The sequence below is a fragment of the Patiria miniata genome, unplaced genomic scaffold (genome assembly GCF_015706575.1).
Source record: "Patiria miniata isolate m_02_andy unplaced genomic scaffold, ASM1570657v1 HiC_scaffold_13, whole genome shotgun sequence".
Lineage (NCBI taxonomy): Eukaryota > Metazoa > Echinodermata > Asteroidea > Valvatida > Asterinidae > Patiria > Patiria miniata.
The window spans coordinates 13,024,812-13,039,741 of NW_024037051.1; the positions used below are offsets into that span (position 1 = coordinate 13,024,812).

Consider the following 14,930-nt stretch of genomic DNA (forward strand, 5'->3'; position numbering starts at 1 on the left):
GGGAAAAAAAGGTCTTTCGTGTCCGAATTGGATGTTGTTTGCTGTGGTTACACACAGCCCATCAGTAGGCCCTATAGCAAGCCTCAGCAAACCGTAACCAAACAACAGCTGATTCAGACGTGGCCTTGCAAACTGTTGACCAATCCGAACACGTTATCACTTCTATCGCCCTTATCTGGCGAAAGTATAGTGCAACTATTCTTAATGTGTCATCGCAGGGCAGTTAATTTAGCGTGCTCAATGGTTCCCAATTGAAGGGGTCATCGTGAGTGTGCAAGTGATTACGTGCCCGGATTTGGCTATAGAACTCGATCAGGTGCAACCATTTTAGTTTTCTAGTTTCCAGAAGCAAGACATTATGAAATCACTGAGGCCAGTCGTATGCGAAATAGTCATCAGACATGGATTTTTTTCTACCGAAATATCACGTTTCAAGTGGCATTAAGACCAAGTTATACAAAATTAACAAAGAGATAGCTGGCATTTCTTAACGGTCTGGTATACAGTCCTTTGGTAAAATAAACACGTTTTATGATAATAAAATCGGATTATTGAGCCACTGGGAGAAACCTGTTGTTCAACCGAAACGCAAAAATAAATACTAGGCCCTTTTTTTCTGTGCGATTTCGGCAACTACAATTATATTTTATTAACTGATATCTATTAAAGATGGCTTTATTCACAAAAATGGTCTAATAACGTCAATGGTAACTGAAACTAAACGATGAATTCAAATAATTTATTTTGTTAAGTGACTATTGAAAACTGAAGATTGCAATAACTTTTATTGCAATTACTCTATTGAAAAGAATTTGGCAAACTTGAATAAATTTGAGTTAAAGGTCTGTTTTCACTTCTAGGAAAACAATAAAAATGAGAAAAGCATTAATACAAACCAAAACGATCCATTTACTCGAACAAACAAACAAACAAACTTTACTCAAGACCAGAACTCTGTATGTTCCATAAGTGTCAGTTTCTGTGGGCGTCCCAACAACCTCGTTAAACTTAGCTCTCTAGCTCAGATACGAGGTTGACTTTTGACATCCGCAATGACGTCACTTCCACCACGTCCGGAGTTCAGGTCTAAATTTCAGTTTGAACATATGTTGAATTATTGCCCAGTTTTTTCACAAGAAAAAACAAACAAACTGAACTTAAGACCAGAACTCTGTATGTTCCATAAGTGTCAGTTTTTGTGGGTGTCCCAACAACCTCGTTAAACTTAGCTTTATAGCTCAGATACGAGGTTGACCTTTGACATCCGCAATGACGTCACTTCCACCACGTCCGGAGTTCTGGTCTAAATTTCAGTTTGAACATATGTTGAATTATTGCCCAGTTTTTTTTTAACCGTACAACATGAAAAAAAAGCAGATTTTTTTTCAGCAAAAGAGTCTGAAATGTTATTTGATGAACTTGATGATTGTAAAATGTCACTCACGTCATTAACCCTCAGTCATGTTGTAATAGTTAAAATGCAGGTCATGGATGAGTCAAATTTTATTAAGTCTAGCTGACGGGTATTGTAACATTTACAGAAAAAAAATCCTTTGTATTTTTTTCCCGATCATGATGTTGGTCATTATGCGTTTGCCTAGATCATGGAGCCATACAAAAATCGTGTATAGGCACATCGGTTCCTGCGAGAGCTATTCTTCTGTATTACTACATTAAAACAATGTACAACGGTAATAACTGTAGCACTACATAAAACAATACTATTATAACATCAACCTGTTAGATAACACGACAAATAAAGTGACAAATAAAAATTATTTGCGAAAAAGAAAAATTGTGTTTTTTGACCTTTTTTCAGTTGATGCATTTTCCTTTTAATAATACTGTAGGCTGCTATGCCATCCCCACATCCTTCACAAGATTCCGTGAAGCTCATCAGCCCATCACTGCCCAGCGCCCTAGGCCTGTTTGCAAGGAGGGGTAGGGGAGGGGGGTTACCGGGTACGAACGATGCACTGTACATGAAATAAAAATTGACATCATGAACAGCACCCCCTAGTGTAATGTGGTGTCCTGGTTAATGTTGTTTTCGTCTACGTTTGAATGTTTTTTCCCCTCAACATTAACGAGGAGAACGTACTGTTCAAAATATTTTTCAGGAAAATAATGTCAGTGATTACAGGCTGAGGAAAAACTGTTGGGAACAATTGGGAACAACAAACGCTGGGAACAACAAACGCTGATTGCCGCTGGTGGACCGCTGGCGATTTTGGAGCGGTAGACCGCCGGTGGTCTGCCGCTGACTGCCGCTGGTGGGCCGCCGGCGGTTTTGGAGCGGTGGACCGCCGGTGGTATGCCGCTGATTGACGCTGATGGTCCGCCGGCGGTTTTGGAGCGCCACTGGCGGACCGCTGATGATGGTTTGGATCGGCGTGCCGATGCCGGCATGCCGCTCCCCAGCCAACGGTGGTCCGACGTTGGCTTGCAGATTGGGACTACCACGGTTTTCACCAATTCCTGGATTCGCCCCTGAACGCACCCGATTCCTTTAAAAAAAAATAGCCTAATGGTGTTTCGATTGTTGCGTAACGATGAGTATGTTTAGCACGCATATACGCCTACAAATAACGATGTATCCGTATGTAATTTTCCAAACCAATGACAACAGTTTGCTCTTTGTTGCCCAAAACTGTCAACTTATTTTCGTACATAGAGCCAAAACAGATAGATGCACACAGCAATGTTCCACGTTTCTCTGCCTATTAAGACAAATAGTTTTTGACAAGAATTCTAAGGAAGCCTAATGGCCTAGTGGTTAGATTCGTCGTCCACGAATCGCGGAGCCCGGGTTCGAATCCCGTGTGTGTCTTTTTGCTTTTCAAATCACGCATTCTGTCTTTATAAGATGTTTTATTTCCCGTCGTAAAATACCAACAGTACCTTAGCTTAATCGGTAAGCACTGCTGCTGGTACTGTCCGCGAGTTCCAGGTTGGCGCCTTCGTACAGGTTCAGGGCATGTGGTCCACTCGGAGGATCAGGGCTTAGGGGCCGCCCTGTTCCTCCCTTAGCTCTTTGCTTTTACATGGTGCCTGGCCCTCCGGGGTTATATGGATGGATAGGGAAGGAAGTGTGTATTGGTCGGGGACGCCGAGACCCCGGAAGAGAACTAAGGGATCGGCTGGGGCATTGTTATGGCTCTGACCGATCCCTGAAAGCTTGACTAGCACATAACTTTTTGATTTTTTTGACCCTCTATCTTTTATACTTTGGTTTAGTTTGATATCTACAGCTGCTCGGCAGGTCTACGGGTAGTATCAAAATTGAAACAAAGGTGTATGTCATAAATCAATGAATATTTCATAATTGACTATGATCAAAAAGGAGTTTCGTTTGATCAATATGACTACCATCATTATATAATGACGCGATTGCTAATTGACGTTAGAAACGCCATAAATTATACCGGGAAAGAATAAAGATGTACAATGTAATATAAATATTATTTATACATCTTTCAAATAACGTGTCTTTAATTGTGAGCATTCCAAACAATACAGTAATTCGCAATAGTAATAGAATGGTATATGATAGCACGAACGACGCGTCTCTATTAAATTTCAAAAAATATAATCTAGGCCCCTATGTGTGAAATATTCTTTGATTGACTATGAGCATTCCATACGAATGAGTTAATTCGCAAAATATAGCAACAACAAAAAAGAAAGGAAAAAGGGAAAATTCCTTTACCCTAAAAACTGGGGAAAAAAATTGTTTTAAAAAAAATCAAATGGGACACTTCATGTATTGATTTAACAGTTTGCAAGGGGTTAACCTTACATTTTAGCAAAGTTGGGAAAATAAGATGTTTCTGGAAAATTGCAGCTTGTAAGGGGTTAACCTTGCATTTTTAGTAAAATTTAGATGTTTATGAAACATTTCAAATTGTAAGGGGTGAACCCTGCATTTTTTTTAGCGAAATTGGGCAAAATCAGATCTTTCTGAAAAATTTCAGATTGTAAGGGGTTAACCTTGCTTTTGTAGTAAAATTTGGCAAAATAAGATGTGTATGAAAAATTTCAAATTGTAAGGGGTGAACCTTGCATTTTTTAGCAAAATAGGGCAAAATCAGATTTGTATGAAAAATCAAAAATTGTAAGGGGTTAACCTCTGCCAAATTAGGGCAAAATCAGATGTTTCTGGAAATTTGCAGATTGAAAGGGGTTAACCTTGCATTTTAGCAAAATTCGGCAAAATCAGATGTTTCTGGAAAATTTCAGATGTAAGGGATTATTCTCAGACTACGCACAAAACCACGCATTGAAACAATGACTTGACTTTTTGGCATAGTTTTTGAGCCGCTATTTTATTTCTCCATGGTCAATATTTAACTTGATTAAATGGCAGTGAATACCTTGATAAACTATACTGGAACAATTAAAATTATCTTTCGATTTACTTAAAGTTATTTGCGTAAACATTTCGGCACGCTTGCCATAAAACGGGGCACGCTTGCCCCTCCTTGCCATGCTTGGCATCACTGGGCCCAAAACCTTGGCACGCTTGCCAACCATTCACTAGCCCCACCAGAACAAGTGGGTGCTAGCCAAAGTGTTTTTTAGTTTTGTCACGTGACTTGAATATATGCAAAACTTACTTAATAAATTGGAAAAGCACCCCGATTTGGTCCACCGCTCGTAGCTACGGTTGGCATGCCCCATCAGTACAAATGGGTGCTTGGCGTACTTTTTTACAAAGAGTAAACACAACCTGTTAAATGTTTAACGTCCAAATTCCAAGTCTTACTTCAGAACTAAATACCCAAGTTGTTTATTTAGTTTGAATTGAGGCACTGCCCGTCGCTCCCAGGACCTTACTGCCATTTTTAAATTCGTAAAATATGGCGGATGAAGGGGAGGAGGTGGGTTTATTTTTGATGTAGCGGTCTCAAAAAGCTACGCCGAACTGGCCTTTCTTGCCCCAAATGCACTTAGCGCGTCAATGCGCGCACGTGAACTTAATACATTTGTACCAACTTAGCAAAAAGCATCCATCCTTATGCCAAGAACATCGCTTTTGGCTTTATGCCATCAGGGGGCGGCAAACTGCAATTAGGCCAATCGATATGTTTACTTTTCCTACACCATAGCAACCATCAGCTGATAAAAGAAAGTGTAGGACTCAACTGTGCGTTTGTGGAGAATAATGTATTTTATCTTTCAGTGATAAAATGAATTATTCTCAGACTACGCACAAAACCACGCATTGAAACAATGACTTGACTTTTTGGCATAGTTTTTGAGCCGCTATTTTATTTCTCCATGGTCAATATTTAACTTGATTAAATGGCAGTGAATACCTTGATAAACTATACTGGAACAATTAAAATTATCTTTCGATTTACTTAAAGTTATTTGCGTAAACATTTCGGCACGCTTGCCATAAAACGGGGCACGCTTGCCCCTCCTTGCCATGCTTGGCATCACTGGGCCCAAAACCTTGGCACGCTTGCCAACCATTCACTAGCCCCACCAGAACAAGTGGGTGCTAGCCAAAGTGTTTTTTAGTTTTGTCACGTGACTTGAATATATGCAAAACTTACTTAATAAATTGGAAAAGCACCCCGATTTGGTCCACCGCTCGTAGCTACGGTTGGCATGCCCCATCAGTACAAATGGGTGCTTGGCGTACTTTTTTACAAAGAGTAAACACAACCTGTTAAATGTTTAACGTCCAAATTCCAAGTCTTACTTCAGAACTAAATACCCAAGTTGTTTATTTAGTTTGAATTGAGGCACTGCCCGTCGCTCCCAGGACCTTACTGCCAAACGCGCAACGCGCGCCCCACTGGGACGACTGAGGCAGCACACCTAGAGCCCAACCCCGACGAGTGAATTAAACACAAACAGTGGAGTGTGTAGCAACGGAATGAAATTACCTGAAATCGTAGTTGTAATGAGTTGCCATTATTACCACCACAAGATAAAAACAGACCACCCATTGCTTGGAAATGCCTTTGTAGCATGCAAAGTATTAGCATGCAGATAAAACTTTCAGGAAAAAGAACCCTGGCCAGTTATTGTAAATAGTGCAATCTCCAACTGCTTGTTTTGTAGAATGAGCCCAACTTGCGAATATCCTTGGCATACTTGCCACAAACACTTTGAGATGCTTGCTCAAACCCTTACTTGTAAACATGGTTGTATAATAAAATATGCTGCAATACATTTTGAAGAATAATGGATACCATTGTTGCAATGTTTAAGTGCAACCCCTGACCATTGGTTTTAAAGAATCAGTTTTCATTGGAAATGTCCTTGGCACAACTGCCCCAGAAACTTGGGCATGCTTGCCCAAACAATCAATAGAACACATGGATACGTAAGAATAACTGCCACCATGGCAAGCATCGCAGCCTCTGGCATTGGTTTCAAAGTGTCAGTTCAATTGTGAAACATCCTATTGCACGCTTACCCCAAAACTTTGGCATTCTTGCCCAATCAACCCACTGCTTGGTAACATGTACCGTTGTAAAATGCAAATTAAACATAGATAACACATTGAGAAATAATGTACACCCTCACTGCATAATGGCAATAAGATCAAACTGCAACCACTGTACTCAAAGACTGAATGAAAATTTTAAATGTCCTTGGCACGCTTGCCCCATCAACTTGGGCATGCTGGCCCAAACCATTCATTACTTGGAAATTATAAAATGCAAAGTAAACCTACAAAAAATAAATTTAGGAATGATGGACGCCATCACTGCATAACCCTTGCTTGTACATACGGTTGTAAAATATAACATGCAGATATGCATATCAAAGAATAATGGATAACATTATTGCAATAATTAAGAGCAAACTCTTGACCATTGGTTTTAAAGAATCAGTTGAAATGGGAAGTATCCTTTACACACCCGCCCCAGAAACTTGGGCATGCTTGCCCAAAACAATCAATAGAATGCAACTATACTTAAGAATAACTGATACTTTTATGGCAAGAATTGCAAACTCAGACCACTGGACTTCAAGATTGAGTTCAAATTGTAATTCCTTGGTACACTTAATTGCCCCAAAACTTGGGCATGCCTTCCACAACAACCCACTGGTTCGAAACATAAAGTTACAAAATGCAATCAGCCCACGTCTTGGAAATATGTGTAGTTATAAAATGCAAAATAAACATACAGATATGGCGACAAGTTCAAACTGCGACCACTGGACACAAAGATTGAATTCAAATTGTAAATATCCTTGGCACGCTTGCCCCAACAACTTGGGTTTATTTGCCCAAATATAATGTAAACCACCATTGCATAATACAGCAAGTTCAAACTACCATCACTAAACTCAAAGATTGTATTCAAATTGTACATATCCTTGGCATGCTTGCCCCCAAAATCCTGGACATGCTTGCCCAAACAATCCATTGCCTGGAAACAATGTAGAGTGCAAAATATACACGCAGACAATATAATTGAGGAAAGATCAATGCCTTTTCTTTTTCTTTTTCTTTTTAGATATATATTGCAACATGTGTTACTCTGACCATTTTTTTCAAAGAATGAGTTCAATTATAAACATCCATGACACGTTTTGTCACCACTACTTGGGCATGTTTGCCCGAACAAAACCCATGAAACACGGTTGTAAGAATGTTAATTAAGTACGCAGAGATAAATTGAGGAAGATGAACATCACTATTACAACAAATTCATACGCTAGTCTTACCATTCAAAGAATGCGCTAATAACTGCAGAAATCATTAGCATGCTTGCCAGAAAATCATGGGTACGCTTACACAAACAATCCATCACTTGGAAACACGGAGGTAAGATGTAAGGTAAACTTGCAGAAAATGCACGCGATAAAACATTTAGGGTAGCAATCATTATTCAACTTGCTCAGAACATGGCTAAACAGATGCCCTCAAATATGGCATGAAGGGCTAGCATGATGTTATCAAGATTGAAGTAAAACTATATCTCCAAATCAAGGTTGCGCTCCTGATCTAGCTTGCAATTAAGTGCAGAACCATTTAGGTCAATATGTTCATCATACAAATCCCATAAATCGATGTATACATTCAGAAGCTTGCAATCCTAATGCCCCAACAATAAAACTGGCAAATGTTGGCCCACAAAGTGTTTGAAGTCCAAAATAAGCAAATGGGGGCAAATACATAATTAAAATGTTGTATGTATACATGTCAAAAGTATCAGCTTCCAATTGTGATTACCTTTAATTCATCAGGCTCATCTTGAAATCATGACATTTAGCTATCATTGCTCCTAGGAAAGGCGAAAACCCAATAAAAAACCCATCTTTGTGGGAAAAATTGGGGAAAATTCCTTTCCGGCCCCTGAATCGGCGACCAAGTTTCTTTTTGGACTCTAGGAGCAAAACTGTAAGTATTAATATGAAGAGTTTGAGATACACGTAGATGGGCAGCATCCCTTTTCTTACTTCCATGGCATCAAATATTATATTTAAAGTATTAATACACCTTGAAAAAAGCTATGCACCACCGCAATGCACTACTTTGAATCAATATGCTGGGTACTCTCCTGGTTACCTTTGGAAACCTGTACCATACAAAAGCAGCCATGTCTAATATACGCCCACCTACACCAAAATTCTAAGGGGTGGATTCAAACTTGAAAATGTGTTATGGTGCATATACCTTGGAAATTATACTATGTATACATGTGCCAGAATGTGTCCAACCAAAATTATCAATTCCTTGTTGATATTTACAATGCTTACCAAAATTCAAACCATACATGATGTTAAAGATCTGATCTGGGTCAATCAGCCGCCGTATTTGCTACACTGTAACACGCGTGGTTAAAATATTAGAAACATTCCTAAATCACATCAGTGACACAATACACTTGTGTCTTAAAGACCACCAGGAATATTACTTTTCATGCTTCTTCTGAATGTATCAGGAAACATCTATTGCATCCTATGCTGATTAAATTCAAACAGATGTCTGTAGAAATTAACAGATCATGTTCGCAAAGTAGAAGTATGCGACTCCTTCTGTGTTAAGGCAGTTTCCTGATGAGTGCATTTAATTCGGCAACAGTTGATATTCTGCACGTTACCAAGTTGCTGAGCGATCATCAGTAACCCACCGACCTTGCTATAGGCTTCCGAACTTGGAAGACAACCCGCAGAGTATTCAATGGTAAAAGTTCCTGTCCCCAACCAATTTGCAGCGTCCGCCTTGCCGTGGCATCCTGTAAAAAACAATACTCAAAGCAGCAGCTATCCATTTCATATTTTTCTTTTCTTTTTAAACATGCGTTTATTTATTTAGGCCCTATTTATAATTTATAAATTTATTTGATTATATTGGAATTTTACCATTGCGCCCATGAAGGGAGGAGAATGGTCAGGTTATAGGCCCTAGGCCTATTTATTTTTGTAGAAACAGATGAAGAAAGAATCAGCTATAGGCCTAGGCCTACTCAGATTTAATAAAATTCCAGCACTCGCCCGGAAAATTACTTGCTTGGTTCCAATAGTTTACTATAGAAAAATGGAACAAACTCACTGCAGGCAAATAATTAGGAGGCTCCATCAAAATGTATCTGAGTATGAGTAGCCTTTCTCCCCCATATTCCGAATGACTGAATTTTAACCAGATCTGCCAAAATTTGTCAACACTGATAAGGGACATTGAATTCAAACATCATCTTTTTCGGACATTTATTTCAGTTGTCATTCAACTTCACAACAATTATAGTCGGTCCATCTTAATTGTACCATTCAATTATCTTGGCCCTACTCAAATATCAATCCAGCACGATCGATTCATTCTCGCCTACGGTATGGTTGGCAGTGAGGCCGAGCCTCTTTGAATCACGGGTGCGGAGCCCCAAAAACTTCACACTAAACTACACAGCAACACTGACAAAAATTGGCCCGAAACCAGGGCTATAATTGGAAAATTCTCACCTCGAATTCCATCCATGATAGCATGTTTGCGCATGATGTCCAATACTGTATAAACGCAGGAAAAAATCCCGGGACCTGGACGTCATGAACAGCGTTCAGGCCTGCATATAGACGTGGTTTCACACTGCACTCCCGCGTTTCCGCGGCCAAGCATGCCGTGAACCTCAGCCGGTACCGGGTGGACTGAAATCTAGGCGGGGGATTCGCCGACCGTACTCCGCCGGTCATAACGTTGCGTACTTCAGTATTCGTAGACTAACGACAGAACATGATTCAAGCACACAAGCTTCACTGATGGACTAATCACGATCTCCAAAACCTCACCAAGAGGTTGAACAAATAACTGAAAGTTCAAGTCAGCTGAAGAAACGCACATGAAGTAAATTAAGTACGATCTGTCTGATGATTTAGCAGACTGCAGTCACCAGGTGTAGGGCCCACTCTGCTCAGCGTACGGCATCACGCCCACGGCTGGGCGAAGCATCGAAATGACGAAAAGTTGCAAAAACTCACAAGATCACTGCAGCCAGTTGTATAACAAAAATCATATACCATCCCGGAGACAATTCACCAAACGATGTTCAATTATGAACGAAACACCCATGGAAATATAAGCGAAAAACGAAATATTCCCGGAGAAATTTATTTTTGATGTAGCGGTCTCAAAAAGCTACGCCGAACTGGCCTTTCTTGCCCCAAATGCACTTAGCGCGTCAATGCGCGCACGTGAACTTAATACATTTGTACCAACTTAGCAAAAAGCATCCATCCTTATGCCAAGAACATCGCTTTTGGCTTTATGCCATCAGGGGGCGGCAAACTGCAATTAGGCCAATCGATATGTTTACTTTTCCTACACCATAGCAACCATCAGCTGATAAAAGAAAGTGTAGGACTCAACTGTGCGTTTGTGGAGAATAATGTATTTTATCTTTCAGTGATAAAATGAATTATCCTTGCTTTTTTAGTGATATTTGGCAAAGTTAGATGTTAATGAGAAATTTCAAATTGTGAAGGGTTAAGATTGCATTTTTTTAAGAGCAAAATAGGGCAAAATCAGATGTTTCTGGAACATTTCAAATTGTAAGGGGTTAACCTTGCTTTTTAAGTGATATTTGGCAAAGTAAGATGTGAATGAAAATTTTCAAATTGTAAGGGGTTAACCTTGCTTTTTTAGTAAAATTGGGCAAATTTAAATGTTTATGAAAAATCTCAAATTGTAAGGGGTGAACCTTTTATTTTTAGCGAAATTGGGCAAAATCAGATCTTTCTTGAAAATTTCAGATTGTAAGGGGTTAGGCCTTACCTTGCTTTTTTAGTGATATTTGGCAAAATAAGATGTGGATGAAAAATGTCAGATTGTAAGGGGTTCACCTTGCATTTTTAGCAAAATTGGGAAAAATCAGATTTGTATGAAAAATCAAAAATTGTCAGAGGTTAACCTTTGCCCAATTAGGGCAAAATCAGATGTTTCAGGAAAATTGCAGATTGAAAGGGGTTAACCTGGCATTTTTAGCAAAACTGGGCAATATCATATTTTTATGAAAAATCTCAAATTGTAAGGGGTGAACCTTGCATTTTTTAGAAAAATAGGGCAAAATCAGGTGTTTATGAAAAATGTCAGATTATTAGGGGTTCACCTTGCATTTTTAGCAAAATTGGGAAAAATCAGATTTGTATGAAAAATCAAAAATTGTAAGGGGTTAACCTTTCCCCAATTAGGGCAAAATCAGATGTTTCTGGAAAATTGCAGATTGAAAGGGGTTAACCTGGCATTTTTAGCAAAATTGGGCTACATCAGATTTTTATGAAAAATCTCAAATTGTAAGGGGTGAACCTTGCATTTTTAGCAAAATTGGGCAAAATCAGATGTTTCTGAAAAATTTTAGATGTAGGGGGTTAACCTTGCTTTTTTTAAAGTAAAATTGGGCAAATTTTAATGTGCATGAAACATTTCAAATTGTTAGGGGTTAACCTTGCATTTTTTAGCAAAATACGGCAAAACCAGGTGTTCATGAAAGATTTCAGATTGTAAAGGGTTCACCTTGCATTACACTCAGACACGAATACATGTACAATCAAAACATCATTAACCAATACATTGGATTTGCCGCAGCCTGAATGTGTTTATTAAATCTTCATGCCAAATCAAAGCATGTTTTGTTTTCCGTTTTACCATACCGCACCACCAACATAAATAGACGGCCAGATACCAGTCTTTCATTGCTGAAATCCTTTGGGCAAACTGACTCTTACAAACCATTGGGTTGATCAGACCCACCGAACCTGGGGTACATAACCGGGCCCCCACTCCGGATCCACTTTAAACCGTACCTGGGGTAATAACGGTCCCCCACTCCGAAAACCACCTGTGGTATATCCACGCCCCTTCTAAATTGCTCCGTAATTGATAGGACACTTGTAGAAACTTTTAAAGTAATTGCCTTAATTGAAACACAAAGTTCGCTGGCATAAATAATTGGAATGCTTCGCGGTCGGAACCGACTTCGTGGAAGCAAACCCTAGCCGGCACAGGCTGGGTTATTGTTGTAAAGGTTTGGAATTAAACAATTATAAATCACTGTCAACACATTTCACTGGACAGGCTCAGCGACCCTGGAATATGGCTTGCCGAACCCTGTCCCACGACCACAGTCGCGCTTTCCCACACTTTTTACGGAGTGAAAAAACCCTCAAGGTAAACCCACTCTTCCTGTTTGCCAAAATGAAGAGTCAAAATCCCGTTGGGAAAAACTCCGCAAAGAAGCGCCGAGAAACCGCTAAGTGGCAGCAAAAGTCTTCAGAGCACTTACATCCGAATACTTCGGATAATTAATACTTAAAGGCGGCGAAGGGGAGGAGGCGGGATAACGATGTTTCCACATTCAGTTACTGCAACGAAGTGGTCTTCTCCACGTGACAACAGCCCACACCTTGCCTCTGTCTAACCACGTTGCTGCTGGGCTAGCCAATCCGCTCATTAATGCATTATTCATGATCTCCAATAAATCATTAAACATAAAAACCATTCGAGCTGCGTGTAAGATATTTTATCGTTCAGTCGATAAAATTGATTACACTCAGACACGAATACATGTACAATCAAAACATCATTAACCAATACATTGGATTTGCCGCAGCCTGAATGTGTTTATTAAATCTTCATGCCAAATCAAAGCATGTTTTGTTTTCCGTTTTACCATACCGCACCACCAACATAAATAGACGGCCAGATACCAGTCTTTCATTGCTGAAATCCTTTGGGCAAACTGACTCTTACAAACCATTGGGTTGATCAGACCCACCGAACCTGGGGTACATAACCGGGCCCCCACTCCGGATCCACTTTAAACCGTACCTGGGGTAATAACGGTCCCCCACTCCGAAAACCACCTGTGGTATATCCACGCCCCTTCTAAATTGCTCCGTAATTGATAGGACACTTGTAGAAACTTTTAAAGTAATTGCCTTAATTGAAACACAAAGTTCGCTGGCATAAATAATTGGAATGCTTCGCGGTCGGAACCGACTTCGTGGAAGCAAACCCTAGCCGGCACAGGCTGGGTTATTGTTGTAAAGGTTTGGAATTAAACAATTATAAATCACTGTCAACACATTTCACTGGACAGGCTCAGCGACCCTGGAGTATGGCTTGCCGAACCCTGTCCCACGACCACAGTCGGCGCCACCCGCGCACTAGGGCGCGGCCCAAGGGACGAAGGACAGCCACCCCAAAGCGAGCAGTCCAGGGAAATGAAATTGTAGTCATCTTTAATAATAAAAACTACGCAAAAGACCATTTATGCAAGACTGCAGGTTGTCCTTAAATAACCGAGTACCTTCCGGGGACAAATGAACTCCATCAAAGTGGAAAAGCTGAGAAGGACATGACTCAAACTGAGGATGATGTAAAATGTACGCATTCAGTCTGTAAGCCATAGCCCTGGCCCATTTATTCAATGTGAGTCGTTTTTTATTGATACTGGCATTGGACTGTGCGCCGTAATAAAAGAGCCTTGGTAGAATATCGGACCAAACCAGGCAGACAGATGGATAACCAGTCCTGAACTCTTCCATGAGTAACCTAATACGCTGGCGCATACAAAAAGTATCAATGGAAACAAGGTCATTAGTACCTAGGTGTATTATTACGACCGTAGGAGCCACGCCATGAGCCATAGCATCAAGGCGGCTTACCAGTGGGAGAAAATTGCCTATCCCAGCCCCACCTTTTCCCATCCAGTGTATTTGTGCCTCGCAATCCATGTTCGTCTGAGCTCTGCGAATAATAGAATCACCCACGATCCAAACTGTATCTGTACATAGTGATAAAATTAAAAAAGAAATTTTCGCGGCATGACCATGCAGTTACTCCAGGAAAATGACACAGCGGAATTGTTGTACAGGTATAGGTGTTGACCGCATCCAAACGCCAACGACCGATAATTTGGAACTGCAGTTAGGGGCCCTGAAAGTTGCGGTCGTAATGCAATAAACGTGTCCGTACGGGACAGATACAAGAAATCTGTAGTTGGGTCTGGAAATTATTTACTTTGGAATTAGCCCACAACTGATTGATAAGTTTCTATAGTAAAAGAGACTATATAGACCCAGTAATGAAAAATATACCCTAAATTCACAAATGACTCCAAACGTCTCTGGTAAAACATTGGTAGATCGGTGTGTAGGAAAATTAAGAAATATTTTCAATCCGACCGATACTTGTCGATAATTGGGCGATAAAAAGGCGATAATAATTGTCGGTTACTGACTGAGATGGAAAGCGGGAAGAGGCGTCATGGACAGTTCCGCACTCGGTGCGGCCTGTCGAAAACGATCCATCTGGAAACGTGATAGAGAGTCAGCAATAACATTGAATCGACCGGGAACATGGACCGCCTTGAAAGAAATATTATGGCATAGACACTGACAGACGAATGAACGGACTAGCTGCATAAGTTTGTCACATCGCGACGATTGCTTGTTAATGATATGAACTA

The 14,930-nt window shown here is 40.2% G+C and overlaps 1 long non-coding RNA gene across 1 annotated transcript; it reads right to left on the bottom strand.

Moving 5' to 3' along the window:
* Nucleotides 1–4,292: 4,292 nt before the first annotated feature.
* LOC119721339 lies at nt 4,293–10,878 on the bottom strand. The gene is made up of 2 exons (XR_005270172.1): nt 5,777–10,878; nt 4,293–4,831 (listed from the first exon to the last, which is right to left on the bottom strand). It is a non-coding gene; the product is annotated as an uncharacterized LOC119721339 (long non-coding RNA).
* Between the last annotated feature and the right edge of the window lie 4,052 nt (nt 10,879–14,930).